Consider the following 24,778-nt stretch of genomic DNA (forward strand, 5'->3'; position numbering starts at 1 on the left):
AAAAAAAAAAAAAGAAAAAAAAAGCCAATAGTCCTTTCTTCTTCTTTCCCGACAGGTATTTACCAAGTGCTTATATGTAGGAGACATTATCCTAAGTACTTAGATGAAGGAAGACGATAGAGTCGTATGGAGCTTTGAACTCTGGTGGCTCCAAAGAGGGAAGGTGACTTAGTAGTACATAAATTAGAACATAAATTAATATAAGAGCCTTAGCAAAGAAAGAAGTAGAGATAAAACATAATAGGATATCCGTGGAAGGTGAGTTACCACAGCTCTATCTATTCCATGTAGATCCAGTTATCTATTCCAAACGGCACCTTTAGATAAGTGATAGAAATGCTTTAGAACAAGTTCTTAGCTCTCTCTGTCTCTCTTTCTCTTTCCATTTCTAATCCATTTAATATTAACTCTTAAATGTCAGCCCTGGGTCTGCGTTTGTGTCTGCTATAGTAGCTTTTAGCAGACTAAACCTCCCAATAAAAACAATTAGAAAGCTCATAAAGTCTCACTGAATCTCTGTCTATAATATTTTGTATAAATGTATAAATATAGTATAATGTATTATATGTACTACTATATAACATACAATACTGTTTACAATATTGTATGTTATTACATAAATAATACAGTATATCATATATTATGTATTATTATATAATATCATTAACTACGTATCTCCAGACTAGATGGAGAAAGATTGCTAAGAGACAAGCTCACAGTTCATGGTTAATTTTCTGTGGGGACCTTTCCTGATCATGAGGCTGGACCAAGCTTTGCCCAGGTAAAGGGTCACTACTTGGTAGTGGAAGAGCTAGGTAAATAGGCAGAGTTTGGGCAGTCATGAAACTGAAAAGGAATAAAAAGTGGAGAACTGTCTGGCTAAGATCCTGTTGACCAGAGAAGGGTGGAGAGCTAAGCTTGACACGAGACAAAAACAATTTTTCTATATAGTGTCAGCAGCCAGTTGGAAATGCCAAGCTTTAAATACCATTTTTAATAGTGTAAAAATCATAAACTACTTAGGAACACATTTTGCAAAAGATATATAAGAACTCTACACTGAAAAAAATTTGAAAGAAACATTGGTGAAAGAAATTAAAGAAGATCCCAATAAAAGAGTAGCTATATACTATCTGACTTCAAGACAATATAAAGCTGTAGTAATCAAGACAATGGGGCTTTTCAGGCATGAAGAACAGATAAATTAATAGAACAGCTTAAACAGGACATAAAGCCCAGAAATAGAAACAAACTTAGTCATTTGCTTTTCAACCAAGGTGCCAGAGAAATCCAAAGGAAACCGAAAGTCCGGTTAAAGATGGTGATGGTAAATCTGCACGTCCACAGGGAATAAAAAACCCAGCGAACTTTGATCCATGCTCCACCATGTACACAAAATTATTGTGAGCTGGGTTATACAACCTAAATATAAAAGCTGAAGTTATGAAGACTTTAGAAGAAAACATAGGAGAACTCCTTCATGCCATGGAGGAGGAACAGTCTCTTGGCCAGGATACAGAAAGCAATAAACATTATGGGAAAACTGTGCTAAATTGTACTTCAGCCAAAGTAAAACACCAGCACATCAAAATACATCCTGAAAAATAACGGCATCCCATAGAAGGAGAAAATATTTTCAGAAAACATGTCTGACAAAGGAGTGGTATTTAGAATATATAAAAGGTTCTTATAATGCAACAAACAAGCAATTATAAAATCTTAACAAAAGACTTGGACAGACGCTTCATAAGGAAAGAAATACAAATATCCAATGACCATATGAAACATCAGAGAACATTAAGTAAAGGGGAATAAAAATTAAAGCCATAGCAAGACTGTTTACAGGAATGTGAATTGATACAGCCACTATGGAAAACAGTATGGAGGTTCCTTAAAAAACTAAAAATAGAACTACCATAGGACCCAGCCATCCCACTACTGCGTATATACCGAGAAAACTGTAATTCAAAAAGAGACATGGACCACAATGTTCATTGCAGCTCTATTTACAATAGCCAGGACATAGAACCAACCTAAATGTGCATCATCAGATGAATGGATAAAGAAGATGTGGCCCATATATACAGTGGAATATTACTCAGCTATAAAAAGAAATAAAACTGAGTAGTGAGGTGGATGGACCTAGAGTCTGTCATACAGAGTGAAGTAAGTCAGAAAGAGAAAAACAAATACCGTACGCTAACACATATATATATGGAATCAAAAAAAAAAAAAAACCGTACTGATGTACCTAGTTGCAGGGCAGGCATAAAGATGTAGACATAGAGAATGGACTTGAGGACACAGGGTGGGAGGGGGAAGCTGGGGCGAAGTGAGAGTAGCGTGGACATATATACACTACCAAATGTAAAATAGTTGGCTGGTGGGAAGCAACCACGTAGCACAGGGAGATCAGCTCGGTGCTTTGTAATGACCTAGAGGGGTGGGATAGGGAGGGCGGGAGGCTCAAGACGGAGACGACATGGGGACACGTTTGTGCCTATGGCTGATTCATTTTGTTATACAACAGAAACTAACACAGTATCGTGAAGCAATTATACTGCAATAAAGATCTATTAAAAAAAATAAATAAGTAAAATGGATAACCAACAAGGACCTACTGTATAGCATAGTGAACTCTGCTCAGTATTATGTAACAACCTAAACGGGAAAAGAATTTGAGAAAGAACAGGTACATTTATATGTATAACTGAATCACTTTGCTGTACACCTGAAACTATCACAACATTATTAATCAGCATTTGCAGGGCAGGAATAGAGACACAGACGTAGAGGATGGACAAGTGGACACAGCAGGGGAAGGGGAGGGTGGGACGAATTGGGAAATTAGGCTTGACATATACACATACTACCATGTGTAAAACAGAGAGCTAGTGGGAACATGCCGTACAGCACAGGGCGCTCAGCTCGGTGCTCTGCGGTGACCAAGATGGGTGGGATGGCGTGGGGGTGTGGGTGGGAGGGAGGTCCAAGTGGGAGGGGATATAGGTATACATAGAGCTGATTCATGTCGTTGTACAGCAGAAACTAACACACCATGGTAAAGCAACTATACTCCAATTAAAAAAAAAAACTATACTCCAATATAAAATAAAAAGTTAAAAAAATAGCTCATGGTATGTGCTGATCTCATCTCTTACATAACCTCTCTTCGTTTTCCCCATGGTGTCTATTTCATAGGGCTGTGGAGAAAATTAGATGAGATGCCTCATCCAATCTTAGGACAGGTGAACATGCACGCGTGCTAAGATCACTGGGTACTAATACCATCTCCACGATCTCAGAGAGCTCTTCCGTGAAGACCAGCTCAAACTCTGCGAAATTCTTCATCAATATAAAGTGTAGACGGGGTTTATTAATGCTTGTCAAGCCAATGACCTCTTGACTCAATGGCCGTCCAAACCAAGGCTTGTCAAACATGGGGACCGAACGTGGAAAAGAGAAGCAAAAGCAGATCAGATGTAGCGTTTAGGCATCGCCTGGTTTCAGAAAGTAAGAGCTCTTTCCAGGAGCCGCCCAGGGAATGCGGTGACCTTCTATTATTCGACATTGTATTTCATGGCGTCATTCCTGAGACTAGAGTCTCTAGTGACATTTCATTTAGAAAGCAAGTCGCCTGGGTTGAACCTCGTCCATACGCACGCATCCGGTTTCAGAGAACACTGTCCCTTATCTACACTTTCCAAGTGACTGAGCAGGTGGCCCTAGCACAGGCCACGGAACGCCTGGAAGTTACAAAGCTGCCTGTGTCCCAGACAAAGGCGGCTGTCGAAAGTTCTCGGGTTTACGCAAACTCTCTGCCACCGTCGGGCCTCCTCAGACAACATTTAGTAGGCAAAAGGTTGCCTCAGAATAAGCACTGTTTTCACCCCCAGCAGTGAAGGACGGGACCCCCACGGGAGGCCAGCGCCAACAACGATGTTCTGTCTGAACCCAGGTCACTCGGTAGAAGGTTGCAGTCAGGACTGGTGTGGGCTGACATTTCAACACGAGAGACCCGAGACACAGCTCCCTTTCTTCCTTTGCAGAGTGTAACCAAAGTACACTCGCTCAGAACACTGCTCTGAAGACACCCAGCAGACATCTTCCCGTTCCTCTGGCGGTGGGACACTCTGCTAAAGCGCCCCCCGCCCCGGTTCTGTCTGTGGTCATGTGTGATGATGATCAGGTTTCTGTCTGTGATCAGGGATCCGCCGCCGGTGTTTAGCCCTGTGCTGTGGGGACGCCCAGCGCTAGGCCTGTGTTCCTGCTGGGGGGAGGGGGAGGCCCTGGTGTGAACTCACCCATCCCCCCATCCAGGCCTGTCCCTGCGGTGGGTGCTTGTAAGGACACCAGCCTCGGGAGGTAGTAGGGTGCTGCACGTCCAGGATGGGACACTTCTGTCAGCAGACTTTAAAGTAAAGATGAAGACACAGCAGGCCTGTCTGTCCACCGTTTCAGGACAGGAGATAAAGCTGTCCCGTTCCTGGTTTAGTGGAAAATGTGTGACATTAACCGTTGGGGGTGTGATGAGGGCAGGCCCTAGAATGTTCTGTGCAAACCCTTTGGCCTTAGTACACACTTTCCCGCAGAGTCAGCGGTCCCAGGGGAGGTTGCTAACAAGACACGAAGACAGGTCTTACTCTGTCATCTACGGCTGGCAGACTCTGAGGTTACCTGGGTTATTTTCTGCAGGAGTTCTCAAAGCCTTGGAAATGCTAAGTATAGGATGCGGCCGAAAGGCGGCTGTAGGGCATCCAGCGCCACTGATGGCACACGCTTCTCCCCACAAAGCACCCCATGTGGCCCTCAAACAACGCTGCGGACACACAGCCTCAGGGGGACCCTGAGAAAGTACATGTGGAGTAGCTGATAGAGTCCCAGTACCAGAAACAGGCTCCAGTCAGCTGGGACAATTGAAACCACAGGCTTCAGGCTTATTCCCCAGATCCCAGGTGGGAGGCTGGCTCATAATCACGGGGGTGGGAAAAGCCAGTGTCCAGATGACTGTCCTCGGGTGGGAGTGAGGTCACGTCTCCCTGGGTGGCCAGGGAGTTAAGCCTGCGGTCGCACCAAGCACACGGGTAAAAAGGAAAAGGAACTGGGTTCTGACCCGGTCCCTGAGCCTGCCCTGCCTTGCAGCTGCCCACAGGGCCCCAGGCCCATGGGCCCATTGTCTGTCCTGATGGGAGGGATACTTCTGACTCCCTGGATAAAACGAAGTGCAGAGAAATGTTCAAAGGAGCCAGAGAAAATTAAATTCTCTCCTTGGACTTCTGTCTATGTGATGGGAAGGACTCCGGGCTTGGCCTTAGGAGACCTACATGGTCATTTCCTGATCATTATGATGAGAAGATCACCTAAGAGAACCTCCAGGTACCTTGAAGGTGAAAGATCTAAAACTCTGTGTCTGCATCAGACCACGTTTGCCTTGCCTACTCAACACCTCGTCGCTGTTTGTTGAGTGATAGTTACCCTGTGGTCCATTAGGAAAGGAGAAAAGGAAATAGAAAGCATGAGTTTTACAAGGAATTTCTAAGCTTTTCTGTGCAGTGCACTGTTCAGAGAAAGAGCTACAGCGATGCTGGCATATTCCCAGAGGGCGCAACATGGGTTAGCACAGTGGTACTTACACCATCACCAACTCTTGTCTACAGCCATCGCCCTTTGGGGTGCTTAGGGAACAAGTAGGAGTTCCCCCCTCCCTCCCTCCCTCCCTCCCTTCCTACCTACCTTCCTTCCTCCCTCCCTGACATAAAATGAATAAAATAAAGTAATAAAATAAACCTGTAGGAAGTAATCAATTTCTTTCAGTGCATTATTATGAAATTTTTATGCTCTTGATTAAGGCTTGTGTCAGATTTCAACGCGAGTTGAAGCTTTGCACTTGATATAAGGCTCATGTTTCTTCATCTCATATACTGTAGAGAAATAGGAATTATTACCCTCTTGATATAACCAAAAGTACTGGACCGGGTCTTCTAGGATTAGATTTAAGTGTGGCAAACGGCACACAGCCTTACAGCTTCTTGGTAGCAGCCGTGTCCACAGAAACACACGATGACATTTACCCAAACACTGCTCTTAATGATAACGGATGCTGCTGCTAACAAAAGTTGGTGTTTCAAAATCACCTTTCATCTTGAGACTCAACTTCCCGTGAAATCTAAATTGCCCCTACACTCCCAAATGGCATTAATGCAGCAGGATTAATACATCACATGTTATCCTTTGCACTGTGTTGACAACAATGTTCTCGTGCAGTTGAATTGTTCATTTTGCTAGTTAATACAATTGTTATAACCTCCACAAATAGCGCATCTTACAGGGTGCTCTCACCACTTTCCATATTCAATCTTAATGGGTCTGACATTCTATTTTGTAAAGGGTTATTTCCAATTATTAGCAAAAAGAATTCTATTTAAGCATGTGATATCATTGCTGAGATGTGCTTACGAGGTGATAAAATAGGCATTCTATCCCCCCAACAGTCTCTGTGAGGACGTTCCGTAATAAGACAGCCATTTCTGAATGCGTGTGCTCTCCGAGTGGCTCCGTACACCCGACTGACTTCAGAAAAGCAAACTGAATTCGATTCACTTGTTAGGGAACAATATTCTACAACCTGTCAGAGAATAACATGCTTGAGTCACTGGATTCTGTTGCCAGCATCCAAACATCAGGACTTAGCTGGTGGATGCGTGGAGAGAGCAGGTGTCACTTCTACGAGGGGACTTGAGGGACCACCAGATGCTCCTGATGCCTCTAAAATAGCCGGGAAATAATAAAAACTCTAAAATGACGTCCACCGTTTGCTAGGGGATATGATCTCACATTAGAGGTTCATTCTGTGGGATGAAGGTCTCACGCCTTTGGAAGGGGTATACTTACATCAGATCAGCCTGGGGTACCTGACGCTGAATGAGGTCAACTCTCCTGAGAAGAGCTTTTCCTGGAGGGAGCTCAGGAGAAGCATGGGGTTACTGGGGGGTATCTAAGGACCCAGAGCTCTCAGACCTAAAGGGAAAGGCCACTCGCACCTTCTGACAGGATCCTACTCTCATCCAGGGCAGGCTTATCCGGGGCTTCCTCATGGCTGGAGAGAGAGGACCGTCCAGGGCTCCCGTGCCCTCGAGGAGCTGCAGCTTTCCGCGACTCGCTGCTTTAATCTGACGGCTTAACAGCCCCATGGCAGGAGTGCCTTTTAATGCGAGCCACCCCAAAAGCACGTTAAAGACCCCTTTAGAATAAATATTATAGAACTGAAGTAGCACTCAGTGCATCCCGCACAGCCGCACATACACACACACGCACACACGTTCACCATCGTCCCTACAATCAACCTGTAGTTGGCACACTGCTCTAATAAACGCGATATTTGTCTACGCCCACACCGCTTGGCTCATGGCACACGGCTCTGACTCACCACTGCACCCTGAGCCCACAGCACCCACGTTTGCTCTGCAACATAGAGGTTAGGGTCTGGGTGAGGTGGGCGGCATCTTGGGATAAAGAAGCACATTGTGATGTGAGGGTGGCGGAGGGGAGGTGTAAGAGGAGCAAATAACGGACCAGAAAACCTCCTTCTTGATTTCTGTTTGTTTGTTGGAAAGGAACCATGAGGAAACATTTTAGCTGGCTGACTTCAAAGGTAGATGTGGGAAGCCAAAGGCCACTCAACAAAGACGTAGAGTTCTAGACCGAGTTAGAGAACACAGCTGCCCCTCCTTCCAGGTCTCCTCACCGACCCTTCCTCCCTGGTCCCCACAACGCTCCTGGCTCCGGTCCAGGGCCCTGTGTCTGCTCCAGGTTACACCAGGCACGGCCAGCGGTGTTTCATGCCAGGACCCTGGCTCTGCAGCCTTCGGCGAGCTGCCAGTGTCAGAGCACGTGACGTCTGTGCTAGATAAACAACACTGCTTCTCATCTCACTTCTTTCTCTCAGCTCTGACCTCTTGAGCCAGTGGTCTTTTAACTACAAGAAGCCCACCTGTCAAGTCAGAGCATCACCCAGGTGCCTGGCCTGGTTCTCAGAGCCGGGAGCTCAGGACAAGGAGGCCTGACCTTACCCCAGGTGACAGCCCACCTGCTGTCCACCGAGGAGGCAAGCACACCCGTCGCAAGCCTACCCTCAGCTCTGAACTCCTGGGGAGCACGAGGGATCCCCTGCAGCCTCTAATTTGGAGTCAAGGTGCTGAGAAGAAAAGACGGACAGGGAAGCATAAGCACATTGCTGTTCCTAAAAATGCAACCCAAAGTCTGTCTCCTGTGGACGGCGTGTCCTACTGAGGGATCATCTCGGCTGTGGTTAAAAGTAACGTGCACTTCCTAAGTCATTCCAGGAGGCGAACGTCATCCTGATACCAAAACCAAAGCCATTACAAGAAAGGGAAACTACAGGCTAATATCTTCCATGAGCATGGATACAAACATCCTCAATAGACTTCTAGGAAAACAAATGATTAGAAAGAATTACACACCACAGCCAAGTGGGCTTTACCCCAGATGTACAAGGCTGGCTGGGCCTCCTGAGATCAAGTACTGTCATCCATCACATCAACAGCCTGAAAAAGAAAAGTCACGGCTATGCATAGACGCAAGACATTAATAATAGGGAAAATGCAGTGGAGGAGGGGGAAACATTTGAAAATATAGGCTTTATAATCATTTCGATAAAGCAAGGCCAACAGACCAGGAGACGATTGCCAGTGGAGTCTGTGGAGAGGCCAGAGCTGCCAGCAAAGGGCTTATTACAATTTCCATACGAAGGAACAAGCGAGGCAGGGCAGGCAGGCTTAGAATCAGCTGGTCTCAGTGGTTCCGGTAGGCTCTGGGTCGTGGGACCGTCCCTAGCTGTGCAGGACCTGCCACGGTGTGATGAACTGTCCAGAGAGGGGAGCTCGGCGGAGGAGAAGGTGGGTCGGGGTGTGGACCCCGGACCGGGGGTTTGCATCTGGAAGGAGTCGTTTATTCTCCAGAACTGACCAACGCTGGTGGAGGGGGGCGGGGTCTCCAGGGTCAGCCAGGCCCGTGATACCACAGCATCAGGTACAGGAAACAAGAGATGCAATCATCAGAGGAACTCTCTGTACTTTCTACTCATTTCTCTGTAAACCTTAAATTGTTTTAAAAAACAAAAGTCTACTTAAAAAAAAAAAGTAACGTACAACGAAAGACACATTTTTACAAATTAGTCTGGAATTTCCTATGTGTTTCGGAGCTAAAAGAGGCACGTCATTCCCCGGGCCTTTGGGTTTAATCCCCTCTGCCACATCTCTTTAAAGGGTGGTTGCTAGACCATGTGCCAAAGCAAGAATCCAGCCTACCCTCCCTCCAAACTACGTAGCAAGGACGGAAGGGGCGTTTGATCCTTTGAAAGATAGAAGCAAATAAGTGTGGACCGAACCGGTTCATCTGTACCATTTTTCTGGATTCCACATGTATGCATTAATATAGGATATTTGTTTTTCTCTTTCTGACTGACTTCACTCTGTATGACAAGCTCTAGGTCCATCCATGTCTCTACAAATGACCCAGAAATAGAGACACAGATATAGAGAACAAACGTATGGACACCAAGGGGGGAAAGTGGTGGTGGTGTGATGAACTGGGAGATTGGGATTGACATGTATACACTAATATGTATAAAATAGATAACTAATAAGAACCTGCTGTAGAGCACAGGGAACTCCACTTCGCTGTACACTAGAAACTAACACAACGTTGTAAAACAACTATACTCCAATAAAGAAAAAAGAGAAAAAAAAAGTGTGGACCGAGCGTGTGGTGTGGTAACAGGGCAGCACTCGGGCTGCGTCTATAAGGGGTCTTCACTGGGATCTGTGATCAGAGAACCTCCGTGCAGCTCTTACAGGAAGGAGCGGAGGTGGGACACGGAGAGGATGCACCCCCTGCTGTCCCGGGTCTCCTAGACAAATGAGCTTCACGCTTCCTTCTCCAAGTCTTGCTAGTTGATACTTCAGGTAAACTATTCAGGCTCCTACACACTTTGCAACCTTAAGTATTTAGCCTTTCCCCTCTTCCCCTCCCCTGCAGAGAGAGACAGAGACAAAGAGACAGAGGATGGTATTTCTTTCCTGTGATTCTCGACTCTGGTTTCCCAGAGTTCTTAAAATCTCCTAATCTCTTGACATTAACTTGGAAACACTTTGGCTTGCAGAGATCCCTTTTCCGACGCCTTTCACGTAGCTCTGCTAGCGAGGCAGGAAGAGGGGTTAAGAAGCTGGCTGACCGGCAGGTTCTGCTCTGCTGGGGTGGAATGTTTTTCCATTAGCTTGTTTTTGTTTTTAGAGAACATCACTGGGGCCCGTGAGTAAGACAGCTGTAATTCCTTCTTGGAAAACTACATCTTGCCGAAGGAAAGTGACGGAATCTGTACAAGCCTGGCTCCTTTCTGCTCAGAGGAGCCCATGTCCCTGAGGGAGGAAGATGTGGGTGTCTCTGAAGGGAACGAAGGAGGAACCTTTATCTACACTGCACCTTAAGGCAGGCTGTCTTCCTCCCAGTGGCTAGAGGGTCCTGAAAGCCTTTGTGTGTGAAAGTCCCTGAAGATACCGACAGTCTCCAGTTCTGGAGGGATGATTAAGAGGAAAATTGAAATAGATATGGAAGGACAGGTGGGAAAAGTACAGGTCTCTTGTTAAAAACATCTTTTTAAAAGCTCAAGAAAAGAAGGGGTTCCAGGAATCAGGGCCCCCGGGAGGTGGGCTCTGGTCTCTTGCTGGGGCAGGAGAAGGTGCGGGGAGAGGCCCCTGGCGTTGTGCAGGTAGAGGGGTGCCGCTCCCTCCCCTGCCCTCCCCTCCAGTCCTGTCCATCCCACAGCAGGTGGAGGCATGCCCCGGCGCTGGAGATGTGTCTCTGAGGACGCCCCAAGCTGCTAGGACGTGGGCTCCCTTTTCCCTGCGATGCATTCTCGGTAAAAGTTGCCTCCCGTAATCAGGAGCATTAGCTGTGCTCAGAATCCTATCAGATGGCAGCAGGCTCTTAATCGTGTCTGAGGCTGAAGATTAATAACATTACAGCCGCCTGCGTTACGGTCCCCCATTCGCTTTCCCTGCGTTTGCTTGTCATGCGAAGACCTCATGAGAAGCTTTCCTGCTGCAGGAAAGCTCAGACCCCAGTGCCGCAGGGCTGGGTGGTTTCTGGGTAGATGCTGCCGCCCAGAAACAGGTGGCGGCCACTCCTCACGCCTGCAGGGACCTTTCCTCTCCTTCCGGGAAGCTCTCCTCTCTCCTGGAGTCGTCTTCATAGGGTTAGATGCATTCTGCGCTCACCGTTCATGAAATTCAGAAGGTGGAAGCCGTCGCCGTGTCTTGGGCTACCCTGAAAGCAGAGGCGCTGTTGCTGGGAGACCAGGAACCCAGTTCTTGGCTTCGCTGGTGGAAGGGGACACGGATGCCGTCCCGTGTACACGGGATGGAAAACAACCCACGAGAACACTGCAGAAGGGGACCCGGCCACGCGAGAGAGCTGGGACCAAGAAGTTTGCAGCAGGGCCCCGGGGGGCTCTCATCCTTTGATGGAAGAGAAGGATTTGAGAGAAGGGTAACTCCAGGAAGCTGCCTTAACAAACTCAAAACTGGAACCCTTTCCCAGGGAGTTACAAGACACTTCAGGAGTTCCTGCTTTCACTTTTATTTTTGCTTTTTTGACATTTAGTCTCATTTCAAAAGTGTTCAATTAAAATACTCGGCAAAGACATTCTGTTCACACATCCCATCCCCTGAGATGGCAGGTCCCAGCTTCAGACCTGCACGCTGAATTTTTCAGCAACCATTTTGTCTCCTAACAGCATTTAGTTGCTTTTATCTCCTTACTTTTGATTAAAAAAAAGAATGTTTCTTTTCCACGTGAAATTTCATCTCACAGAAAAGACTGACGGCAGGTGTCGAATCTGGAAGCTCTTCCACCAAGAATGACAAAAATAAAGAGTGATGCTGGAGGCTGCACTGCATGAAATCCTCTCTCTGCCATCCTCTCCCCAAAGCCCTAACTGGCTCTAAAAAGATATTCTGAGAACAGAAATTGGGCATCGCACGGACAGCCTTTTATGCAACGATCAAGCGATACCTCACCTCCTGTGTTTTCCAAATAGACAGCAGGGCTGTTTTCTCCAAAGTGAAAGAAAATATTGGCAAAAATCTCACAGTATCTGGTCATTTTCAAGGTCACTCACAGCCCTATTATCTACTGCTTCCTAGTAGCCCGAGGGATGGGCTCAGAGGACAGGAAAATACCCTTTAACCTTGGTCTGTAAAGGCATATTGCTGGACCTGGCCAGGGTAGGGACAGGCAACCACAGAGTTCTTTCTTGATGCAAACAAGAGGAGTCAGTCCCTTTGTTACCAGTTGGTAGCTGACGTTGGCATGTACAGCAGCAGGTAGGTGGTGGCACAGAGCAGACAAAATGGCCATTTGAAATGTTGTTGTCCTGTTGGGGCGCGTCCACAAATTGGTGTAGCGAAATCAAACCTCATGCGCAGTAATGAGCCCGGAGGTTGAGTTTAGAGAGAACACCCACTTGTGTTAATGCAGACGGGCAGACACGGGAATGACCTTGGAAGCAACACAGAGATAGTGAGACAGAGAACAGTGGTGAGTGCAGGGGGCTCCTTCCAAAATGCTCTCAGCCACTGTGTGTCGCTGTCTGTGATGGAATGAAGGACAAGTCGGAACAACTGCCGGCATTTCTCTTGGCTCTGATTACTTTCACCAAGGACGGAGATAAATACGCTCATGGGAGACCTTGAGGGGCGGGGAAGACATCTCCTGATCGACACGGACGATGATTTCACAAATGGAGACCCTAAAATGTCCCCTGACAGTTGATAATTCCATGAAAGTCTGTTGTCCAGGAACCCCGAGACCGACCTGGACCTGTGGAGCCGATAATCTCACGTTCACATCACAGAGTGACAGCGGCAAGGACGCATGCGTAATAGCCTGGTTTCCATAGTAATCGAGGATTGGCTCTCAGATCCTTAACTGAAAGTAGTAACGGCCAACAGTTATTGAGCCCTCACTGAGTGCCGGCTGCTATAACAGGTACCTTATGTATATCTAATAGCACAACATGACCATGAAGAGTAACTATTTTTACCTTCATTTTAGAGAATAGGAAGCTGAGACCTGGGAGGATAAATAAACCACGCAGCTAGAAAGTGGTGGAGAAGAATTAGAAACCTAAGCAATTTCACTTTAAAACTCATGCTGTTAATCACTACGTTAAATTTGCTGTCATCACAACTTTACAAGCGTCCACAAATATAGCTAAAATTACACAAATTTGAAATGCTTTGACTTTGACTTTCCAGTATTACATTCTGATTTGATAAATCTCCAGATTATCTTCGTTACTTAATTTGACTGCGTTGCGTTAGACGTTCGTGAAAATTGAAGAACGCTAGAACCTTGCGTTCCTTAAAAGAAACAAGTGACATCATCCTTATCCTTCCTGAGCATTGACTGAGCTGAAAATATTCTGCGTACTGGTCGTGAAGACCTCACAGACCCCTTGCTGATGGAGTTTATCCGCTTCTGATGTCACTTCAGGTGTGAAACTATGAAAAGTGTGACTCACACAATTGGAAGCAAGTTGCTAGAGACCAAGCTTTGGTGTGATTTGCGTGGCTGGAAAGAAGCAAAATGGAGACCGGAGCCGTAGCCGTGAATCGTAGTTGATCTTTTTACTGATGCTGGTGGCAGATTTGCAATTCTAGTTTCCATTCCATATAAGCTAAAATAAAGTTGCTATCAGGCGTCAGGCAGAGATGCTCACAGACAAACTGAGCTTGTCTTAGTGATTTTGTCTTTTTCTTGCTATTTGCGGACCAAAAAGCAATATTTAAAAGAATATGCATAATATCTACTTACCCAGGAATTTCTGTACCAACGTATGCTAGGCACCAGCCACTAAAAAGGGGGAAGAGGGGGAGGTTATTAGGTCATGCAAATCACTTATTAAATCATCTTATTTCATCCTCTTGACAGCCCTAAGAGTATGTAGTCCCACTGCCACCAAGTACAGGCAAGGAAACTGACCCGCCCGAGTCAGTGACCCGTCCGAGTCCCATAAATAAAAAATAGCATAGCGGACCTTAACCCCTGTTTTACTGGCCTCAGGGCCCACTCGTGGTCCTGAGCACTCTAGCCCTGGCTCCATAAAACAAGGAATTGACCATGCAGTGGAGGAGAATGTGAACGGAAGAATTCTTCAAGGCTAAGGATATATTTACTCATTAATCTAAAAAAATCTATCTAGATGCTATCACATGCAGGCCATGTGCTGCAAGCTGAAGATACACAATCACAGCATCAAAAGTAGTTCATAGTCATTGAGAACTGACTACGGGCCAGATACTTTAATTCTCCATCTCATTTAAATCTTATAACAATACCGTGTGGTAGTTACTATTATCTCCCAAACTATTTTGTTTTTGTCAGGTAAAGTCTTTATAATTAAGAGAGAGAGTGGGGCTTCCCTGGTGGTGCAGTGGTTGAGAGTCCGCCTGCCGATGCAGGGGACACGGGTTCATGCCCCGGTCCGGGAAGATCCCACATGCCGCGGAGCAGCTGGGCCCGTGAGCCATGGCCGCTGAGCCTGCGCGTCCGGAGCCTGTGCTCCGCAACGGGAGAGGCCACGGCAGTGAGAGGCCCGCGTACCTCCCAAAAAAAAAAAAAGAGAGAGAGAGAGTAATAAAACATAATTTAACTAGACACAGAGACCTGATGATGGGATGTCCACAAGTATAATATGATTAATTTTTCATTGGCCTAATTAGTTTAATTAATAATTTAGTAATTACAATTATAATATTTATCCTGACTTAATAGGATTAATTTTTAAGCTTTTTGACATTCTGTGGCTGCTCAGTCTGAGGGTCACATCGGTTGTTTTTACAGTTCCGATTACTTACGTGCTTGTTTTCACAAATTTTAAGATTCCTTGAACTAAATACATTCTTAGTGTTGTGGACATGATATTTGAATAGAAGGCACACATGTTTTCTCTCCACCTGTAGATGTATTAGACGTCATCACTGTACTGAGAGAACATCGCTCCTGACAGGGAGGTAGTGACGAAAAATAGTAACACAGGACTCTTTCAAGGCCCCAAACTACTTTTTTACATGTAGACAATGGAATATTACTCAGCCATAAAAAAGAACGAAATAATGCCATTTGCAGCAACATGGATGGACCTAGAGGTTGTCATACTGAGTGAAGTAAGCCAGACAAAGACAAATATCATATGATATTGCTTATATGTGGAATCTAAAAGAAGTGTGCAAATGAAATTATCTACAAAATGGAAATAGAGACACAGATGTAGAAAACAAATATATGGTTACCCGGGGGGGAAAGGGGAGGGTTAAACTGGGAGATTGGGATTAACATATACACACTACTACATATAAAATATTCAATAGATAACTAATAAGGACCTACTGTAGAGCACGGGGAACTCTACTCAGTACTCTGTAATGGCCTATATGGGAATAGAATCTAAAAAAGAGTGGATCTATGTATATCTTTGCTGTACACAGGAAACTAACACAACATTGTAAATCAACTATATTCCAATAAAAATTAAAAAACTAATTTTGAAGATAAGATAGTTTGGCCACTTGCTCAAGGCCAATGGAGTTGCAAGTGGCAAAGTCGAATCTCTGCAAGGCTGGAATCCAAGGTCTTCAATTTCAAATTAACAAAATGAAAACTCAGGAAGTGGCATGAAACTGGACGGTCGTATGGAGAACGACTAGGGTCAGTGTTGAGACCTGAGCCTGATTCAAAGAGAGTTTATGCTGTGGTACGGAACCATCGAAAGATCTGCGTGCAGCGTAGATACACTGATAAGGTCTATGTTTTACTTTTTTATGCTATAGGCTTATGATCAATACAGCCTAAATTTCAAGTTCTCTGTTCAATAGTGGTAATAGATTTTTATAACCCTTCACTCCTCAGCTAGTGATCCATTTGTACCTGATTCTTCTAGCTGTTTGTGATACGAATCCCCTCAAACCCACTTAAACTGAGAAGAAAAATAGACCAGTGCTAGAGCCCACATCACTGTCTCTAGATGCTCAAAAGATGCCCTGAAAATCTCTCTCTCGTTCACTCCATCTCTTGTCTCTACTTTGCTCTTCAGGTGAGAGCAAAGGTGATTTGCAGGCTTACCTGGTCCTTGGTGTTCATGACCAGAATGAGACACGCTTCCTCTTCCTGGGCTCGTATAACAGACGTCCTCTATCAGGGCAGATGCCTCTATGACCGAATGGGAATGGCAAGGAAAAAAAACCTCATTACTCACCCCTGATTCCCCACACGACCTTCCTTGGGCACAAGAATTCCACGGTTAATGACTCCTTTGGGATAGGACATTGAGGGTTCTTTTTAAAATGACAAATATGTTATATGGGAAGGCAGACACAGTAAGGCATTATCACCCACAAGAGTTTATTAGGAAAGAACTTTTCAAATTGTCCACTTGACCTCCTCGTTTGGCCCAGGGCAGGCTCTCACCTTCCTGAAAGGGTGGGTACAGTTACTAGTCGAAGAAAGAAACAAAATAAAAGGACCTTTGATGAGCTTCATTCTGCGCCATGGACTCACTAGCAGATGGCAGTGAACTGAGAAATCTTGGTGGCGTTTTACCCCTAAGTTGTAGGATGGCCTCAGGAAAGGAGTGTCTGGACACGGGAGGTACCGACGCTGGCAGCTTCATATTTAATACCAGGTGCCCAGCACGATGCTAGACGTGCTGCCCAAGTTATCTAACTTGACGTGCTCAAGAAAACTGTACGGCACACACTTCCATTATTCCCCTCTTATGATGGAGGAGATTAACTAACTCAGTCAAGGTCATGCATCTATTAAGTTGTGGAGCATGACGGACCCCCAGGACTCCATGACTTCAAAGCCACGTTAATGCCATCAGGCTGCACCAGTGCAGATGCTAAGAGAGAAATGCGTCCGTCCAGGGAGAGTCCCCATAGACAGAATCTGGGTGTCCTTCCAGCTCTGAGGCCCATGAGTCTGCGGGGTCTTCAGAGATTTTTGTGGGAGAAAGTCATTGTTTGCGTGGTATGTGGCTCTCTCCACTCTCCTTTATCCTCATCACTGGAGATTACATGTTCTCTATAGGAATATTGTCTGGGCATGAGAACAGCATAGAGGAAAATCACCAGCAGCTCATCACCAAGGCCAGCTGAGGGCTGGAGCCTCATCCACTGGCTGTATTGTCTTTGCTGGGCACTCACTGTGGTCATGATGCTACAGGCCAAACCCCTGCATGAGGACTAGACCAGGTAGGTCACTGTGTCTCCAAGTGGAAGAATAGCTCTAGCCACTGGACCCACCCTCCCATCAGTGGGAAAGCTCTACTGAGATTGCACCCTGTATCCTACCCTACCTGTACTGCTAGTCTTAAGGTTAGGGAGGACTTTTTGTAAAAAAAAATACGATGATAGATGTAGGTGTATTGACCTTGGGAATCTGGCTGAAAACCTATACACCTGCATCATCTGAAAAGCCTACACCCTGTATTTGCAAGTTAATACTTTTTATAGTTTCTTAACATCTACCTACACCTGCCCAAATTCCCATTTTTCACGTAGATCTGGAGTCCTGGACAATTTTCCTATAAACTAGTAGGTGATGCTTAGCAGCTGAGTAAGTTTTATGTCATAATTAACCTGGGGGTCACAAACGACATGCTTTTCAAGCAGGTGCAGGCACCCAAATGCACATATATACGGAGATGGACAAAAAGTTTGCACAAAATCTTCTGTAGGAAATATACATTTAAGACACACAGGGTACCTAGATCCCTACCTCACTCCTTAAGCACACACAGAATAATTCTAAACAGATTTGAGATTTTAACTTTTTTGTTAAATTCAACAAGTTTTGAATGGGGGTCCTTTCTGTGGGTGACAGAAAACCAAGGACCCACAAAATAAATGATTGATAAATTGATATGATAAAGAAAATTCTAAATGGAAAAAAAACTAATAAAGCAAGACAAAGCCAACAACAGAAAGAAAGACAACCGCTTTTTTAAATAGGCAAAAGTATTTATAGGCAATTAACAAAAAAAATAAACATCACTGATTACTAATATTAAAAATAATTCAACGGAGGGACTTCCCTGGTTGGCACAGTGGTTAAACTCCAGGCTCCCGATGCAGGGTGCTGGGGTTCGATCCCTGGTCCGGGAACTAGATCCCACATGCATGCTGCAAGTAAGAGTTCACATGCCACAACTAAGGAGCCCATAAGCCTCAACTAAGGAGCCCACCTGCTGTGACTAAGACCCACGGCAACCAAATAAATAAATATTTTTTAAATGTTTTTTTGAAAAATAATTCAGCAGGTTACTACTTGGCAATAAGAAGGGGCAAATAGGTTGATGCATGTATTAGACACCACTGTATCACACAACATAAGGACATTCATTATGCCGAGTGAAAAGCTGATCTCTAAAGGTTACATGTTGAATGATAACGTTGTTATAACATCCTTGTAATGGCAGAACTGGAGGTGGAGAGTGGATCAGTGTGGCTGCGAGGGCAGGGATGGGGTGCGGTGGAGGATGTGATCAAGGGGGTAGGATGGCAAGCTGCTCTGTGCTTCTCTGCCTTGGTTGTAGGGATGGACGCACAGATCTGCACACGAGATCCAAGCACAGGATGGAATAGAACAGTAACCCATACCTACCACACACACACAGTACGTGTGAAAACTGATGAGAACAGTGTAGGATCTGTAGTCTCGTCCACAGCATTATGCCAACGTCCATTTCCTGGGTTTAATATTATACTGCAGTTCTAGAAGATGTCACTTCTGGAGGAAGCTAGGTGAAGGACGTACAGGACTCCACAAACTAGTTTTGCAACCTCCTGTGCATCTACATTCATTTCAAAATAAAAAGTTTACAAGATTAAATAAAATACTCAAATCCAACTTGAAATGGAAATTGAAATCATGAGATGCTAATTTTTACTTACCATGTGGGGAAAGTTTCATGATAGTTCCTGTTGGGATCTGTTATGGCTGCATTGAGTCCCCACCACACGGTGAAGCCCTAACCCCCAGGACCTGCGAATGTGACCTTATTTGGAAACAGGTCCCTGCAGACGATCGAGGTAAGATGAGGCCACTAGGGTGGACCCTAGTCCAGTGGGACTGGCATTCTTTTAAAAAGGGGAAATGTGACAAAGAGACATGTAAGGGGGAAAACACAGGGAGAAGACAGCCGTCTACAAGCCAAGGAATGTCCCAGGTTACTGGAGCTGGCAGTGGAGTCTGGAACAGACTGTCCGTCATAGCCGTCAGACAGAACCAGCCCTGCCAACGCTGATCTCATACTTCTACCCTCCGGGGCTGTGAGGCAAGGCATTCATACCACATAAGCCACCCAAGTTGTGGTACTTTGTTACAGCAGCCCAGATATCGAATACAGGAGGAGTACAAGGAAACAGACTCTTGCATATACTGCTAGTGAGAATATGACATTGGTGCAACTTCCCTGGAAGGGAATTTGGTGATATTTACCAAAATGTGAAATCCCATGTCAACTGACTTTCATCGTCAATATCAATTCTACTCCTGGAACTTCATCCTAAGGATATATCCTCGTATTTCTCCAAAGATGCATTTTCAAAAATGTTCATTTCAATCCCGTATTTAATAATAAAATCCCTAAAATAACCTGAGTTCCATCCACAGGAAAATGGATCATAAAGCCAGTGACTGCAAGTAGTGTGACCCCCATCTGTGTCAGCAATTCAAAAATCCCAACATTCTGGACACTGAAGTTCTAAAAAGAGTTTGCAGTGTACATATTTGTGGGTGAATCTCTTCTGTGTCGTTGATAGCTTTATTCATTCCAGTCAGTGTGAATATTCATTTGTTACACTGCAGATATATCAGTGTGGTTGAAACAGAAGTGCTTCCCCAGACCTTTCTGGGAATTCATTATAAAGAGTATTATCTCTCCAAACTTTGAAAGATTGTGACTACTGAAATACATCTGACCCTAAGGACGCAGAATAGGGGACTGTGGGCTTGGGTTCACAGCAGTTGAAATTTATGTAACAAATATATGTGGTGTTGATGGGATATTATTACCTGATAAAAAGCAAGGATATAGAATGGTGTATATAAAAGTTCTTTGGGTAAATGCTTCTATGTGCATAAACATAACTGGAAAAATATATAAAAACCTAATTCTGATGTTTTACTCTGGGAATTGGGATGGATTCCGCCCTAATTCTCTGCCAAAGCTGCCCTCGTTAGCCACACACTGAAGTAAAGCAGGTACGTAGCTCCTTGGGTTCTGGCTTCGGCACGAGGCTTTTAGTGGCTGAGAAACTCGCTCCCTCTGCTTGACCCTGGCAAAACGTAACCCAATTTATCTGACAATACATACTTTCTAAAGTAATGCCTCCCGGGTATTAATAAGTTGCCTTCTTTGGGGATTAATATACATTAAATAAGCATCGCTAAAGAAGTTGATAAATAGTATTAACATGTAAAGGAAAACATATTAGCTTATTATGCTCAATATCACCAAAAAAAATAGAATACTTAACAAATACTGCTAAAAGAGGAACGTTGACAATAGCAAATACACACACACACACACACACGCACACACACACGCACACAGCCCAGGAGGTTGTAAGAGCCCATCAGTAGCAATGGAACATCATTTCTTACTATTTTGCCTTTACATGTAGTAGCTTGACAAGGACTCACTTTAATTGAATTGAGCCACTGAGCCCTTAGAGACAGTCCATGGGTTATTAAACAGGTGTAATGCGGGAATTCCCTGGTGGTCCAGTGGTTAAGACTCTGCACTCTTGCTCCTGAGGGCCCAGGTTCGATCCCTGGTCAGGGAACTAAGATTCCACAAGCTGCGAGGTGTGGCCCAAACTAAAAAAAAATAAAAAATAAAACAAACAGGTGTAATGATGCAAATTCACTCTTGGAGGTTTAGATCTTAGAGATAACAGAGGTCAATCCTCTCAGCTTCAGGATGGGGAAACTGAGGCTCCCTTACAGAAGGACCCAGCGCCTCGCTCAACCCTTCCCTCCTGCACACCTGAGCTTTGGAAACCTGAGCAAGGTTCACAGCCGTGAAAAGCTTGCTGCCAGTGCCACTCAAGCCCACCTGTCACCAGGCACCAGGGCTCAGACAAGGACTCCCTCCCATCCCACTGCTGTGAGTGGACGGGCTCCCACCTCAGTGTCTGCAAATCCAAGCAGGGATTGTGTTTGTTTGTTCATTTTAGCTTGCAACTTCGTTCCGGGATCTGGGACATTGCAGAGAGTGAGATTATGATCTTACGTGGAATAATATGATCTGGCTGATACAGAAAAAGAAGTCTTTCCCTCACTCCGACTCTTTTTGGACATAAACTAGCTATTGGCTGCAAGCCATCTTTCCCACTTCCTACGGGTCCTCTTCTTTATCCAGGAAGGTAATTATATTCATTATATTCCTATACTTGCTCATGGTGTGGCTTTAAAAAGCTCCATTTCTATGCTATGTCATTAAGATACTCTATGAATCCTTAATCCTTTCCTCACTGAATTTGATATGATGTCGTGTTACGTCCAGTTACGTGTTTGTTTTTTCTTGCTTTATTCTTTTTTTTTTTTTTTTTTTGGCGGTACGCGGGCCTCTCACTGTTGCGGCCTCTCCCGTTGCGGAGCACAGGCTCCAGACGTGCAGGCTCAGCGGCCATGGCTCATGGGCCCAGTCGCTCCGCGGCACGTGGCATCCTCCTAGACCGGGGCACGAACCCGCATCCCCTGCATCGGCAGGCGGACTCTCAACCACTGCGCCACCAGGGAAGCCCTCTTGCTTTATTCTTTATTCTGGTCTTATGCACTCCCAGACCCATCTCCTGCCCCATGTGGTCAGCGCCTTCCCTCCCCCTTCCCTCCCATTTCTCTCCCTCCCCATCCACACCCGGCCCCAGTTACACCTGTGCCCCCAGGGCCCACCATGCCCTTGGCCCTGACCTTTCCTCTAGGAATTTATAAGGGAGACATTGACAGACCGCAGCCTGTCCTCGCTCTGCTCCTTCTCCTGTTTCCCCGTTTAGTTATTTTACAAGCAGACTTCATAAAATCAGCTAAAAACTCGCCTTTATTCTTTCATAGATCACACAACATTCCTAAGTCTCTGTATCATCCGAATGTTTGGATTTTCCTACAGTGTCACGTACTACTTTTCTGAAAGAACCAAACTGGCCTGTGAACTGTTTTAGGAACATTGCTGATCAAAGCATCATTGTGACCACGGGGATCACGTGAGCTCCCTGCCTCCAGCTAGTTCCCCCCGGACACGCCAGCATTTCCCGCAATTTTGTGAAAGTTGTATTTGAGAACCTGAACACTACACAGCATTACAGACACATCAGACGCTGTCCGTGCGTTGGGACTGTGCCTCCCTTTTCTCACAGCTGTGTGAGCAGCAGGAGCTGAGGGGCACTGCTGTCACCGCAGGATCCTGTCAGAAACACCGTGGTCCGAAGACAGCATTGCTCTTCCTTGGTTCTTCTTTTTCTTTGCCAGCTAGGGTGCTGTGGTCCCTGAGTGCAGCACGGCCCATGGGGCATCTGATCAGCACTCTGCCCAAGCTCTTTCTAAGAGGATCAGGCTACATGGACTTAAAAGTCAAAACACTAGACTTTATATCCAGCCTGTCATTGTTTCTGTCTGGGCTCCCAGACTCTGCTGATGTCTGAGTTCCTGTGATTAGGCTTTTCTGCGCTAAAACCCACGGAGTCCCTAAATGAAAGGGCTGTCTTAGCTGTTGTAAATGAGAACCCCCAAGTTAAAGTGCCTAAGTCTTCCCCCCTGTTGCCTCTTCACCTATTTTCCCGTCTCTTTGAAGAGCATTGGTATCTAGGCATTAAAGAGAAACCTGGAGAGAATGCAGACAAAAATGGTATGTTTGCACAATTTGGGAAACAGGCCACATACAAAAGGAACTCAGGTAGATTAGCAACACCTGTACGAATTAATACGTGTAATCATTTCAGCTTACAAGGAAATAAAGCTTATTCATGTGACTGTAGGTTAAACATCATTATAAAGGTATTTTGATGAAGTTGCTAATGTCTAATGTTGATGAACTTGAAAGGACGCCTCAGATGTTCTTACACAGAGATTTTGGGGGATTTATCAACTCCAAGGAATCTTGATAAAGTCTGCTGGTCTTCAGCCCTTTTTGTCGAGGAGCGAACAGGCCACCCACAAGACATTGGGAAGTGTGTTCAGTGTGGCACGTGGCCTGCCATTCGTCTGATTAGCCCTTCTGGAGAATGGTCGTATACTTCGTTTCTTAATGTAAAATGCTAAGGTGGTATACAACATTAATTAATTTTGCAAACTTACAGATCTCCAGTGCAATGTGAGCCCTCACTGCACTGGAACCTCAGGGACATTTCTGAAGAGTCTCTCTGGACTGACCAGAATGCCCAGTGCAGCCCCTCTGCCCCTGGACGGATCCTCACACATCCTGGGACATAGCCAGAGCGACTGTGACTGTGGACATGTCTGTCTCCTACTTAGACAGTTACTGGGGGCCTCTGCTTTATTCCCAGTGTCTAATGCAGCGCCTGCCACGCTCGTGTAATTCCTTAAAATGAAGTATTTACTGATAAATGAAGAAACGCTTATTCCAGGCAAGTACCTCCTAGCAGGTCAATACCACGGCTCAGCTCTTTAGGAATCGTGGGCACACAAATGAGGTACGCTCCTGGCTCAGCAGCTGTTACGTCCCTGGGTGCTTTGACAGAGATACCATTTCTCTGGTCCAGGCGACAGGATATGAGGGCTGGGGGCAAGTCAGTGCCACAGAAGCCACACACAGTCAGTGAAAGGCTGTGAAAATAAAACTGCAGCCAGGCCAGGCTTCTTGGGGCCTGCGGGGAGTCTGCTGGGAGGTCGTCGCCTCTTTTCTCAGTAATGGTTTATTACATAGAAAACATGCAGGAAGGAGCCCAGTTTTCAATCCTAGTGTAACCACTTCATAGATCTATCACCTCATAAGTCACTTAACTGCTCTGAGTCCCCAAATCCTTATATATTTTTTGTTTTTATAAATTTATTTATTTATTTATATTTTTTATTTTTGTCTGCGTTGGGTCTTCGTTGCTGCGTGCGGGCTTTCTCTAGTTGCGGCGAGCGGGGGCTACTCTCTGTTGTGGCGCGTGGGCTTCTCTTTGCAGTGGCTTCTCTTGTGGAGCATGGGCTCTAGGTGCGTGGGCTTCAGTAGTTGTGGCACGTGGGCTTCAGTAGTTGTGGCACGTGGGCTCAGTAGCTGTGCTCACAGGCTCTAGAGCGCAGGCTCAGTAGTTGTGGCGCACAGGCTTAGTTGCTCCCCCGCATGTGGGATCTTCCCGGACCAGGGCTCGAACCTGTGTCCCCTGCATTGGCAGGCGGACTCTTAACCACTGCGCCACCAGGGAAGTCCTCCTTATTTGTTTAAAAAAAAAAAGAAAAAAAATAGTAACTGCTTTATTTTTGTCATTAAAAAAATAAATTTCATAACTGATTGTTGTAAGGATTAAATTTCATGAAATATGTGAACATTCCTAAAATACCGCCAGACATTTTTTCATTGCTCAGCCAATAGACATAAATAGAATCTGAATCTGAATGTTGTGTCTGGGGAATTTATAGTTTCTTTATAGGAATATAACGGCCTCAGGAAGGGCCGTAATAAAAATATGAT

The 24,778-nt window shown here is 45.4% G+C and overlaps 1 long non-coding RNA gene and 1 other non-coding gene across 2 annotated transcripts in view; both read left to right on the plus strand.

Annotated features, from left to right (window-relative positions):
- Positions 1–24,778, plus strand: part of LOC132531064 (uncharacterized) — a 371,620-nt gene that overhangs the window by 339,280 nt on the left and 7,562 nt on the right. The window lies entirely within an intron of this gene.
- TRNAK-CUU (transfer RNA lysine (anticodon CUU)) lies at positions 20,855–20,927 on the plus strand. Its single transcript has one exon. It is a non-coding gene; the product is annotated as a tRNA-Lys (tRNA).

This window comes from Lagenorhynchus albirostris, chromosome 13, assembly GCF_949774975.1.
Source record: "Lagenorhynchus albirostris chromosome 13, mLagAlb1.1, whole genome shotgun sequence".
Taxonomy (NCBI): Eukaryota; Metazoa; Chordata; class Mammalia; order Artiodactyla; family Delphinidae; genus Lagenorhynchus; species Lagenorhynchus albirostris.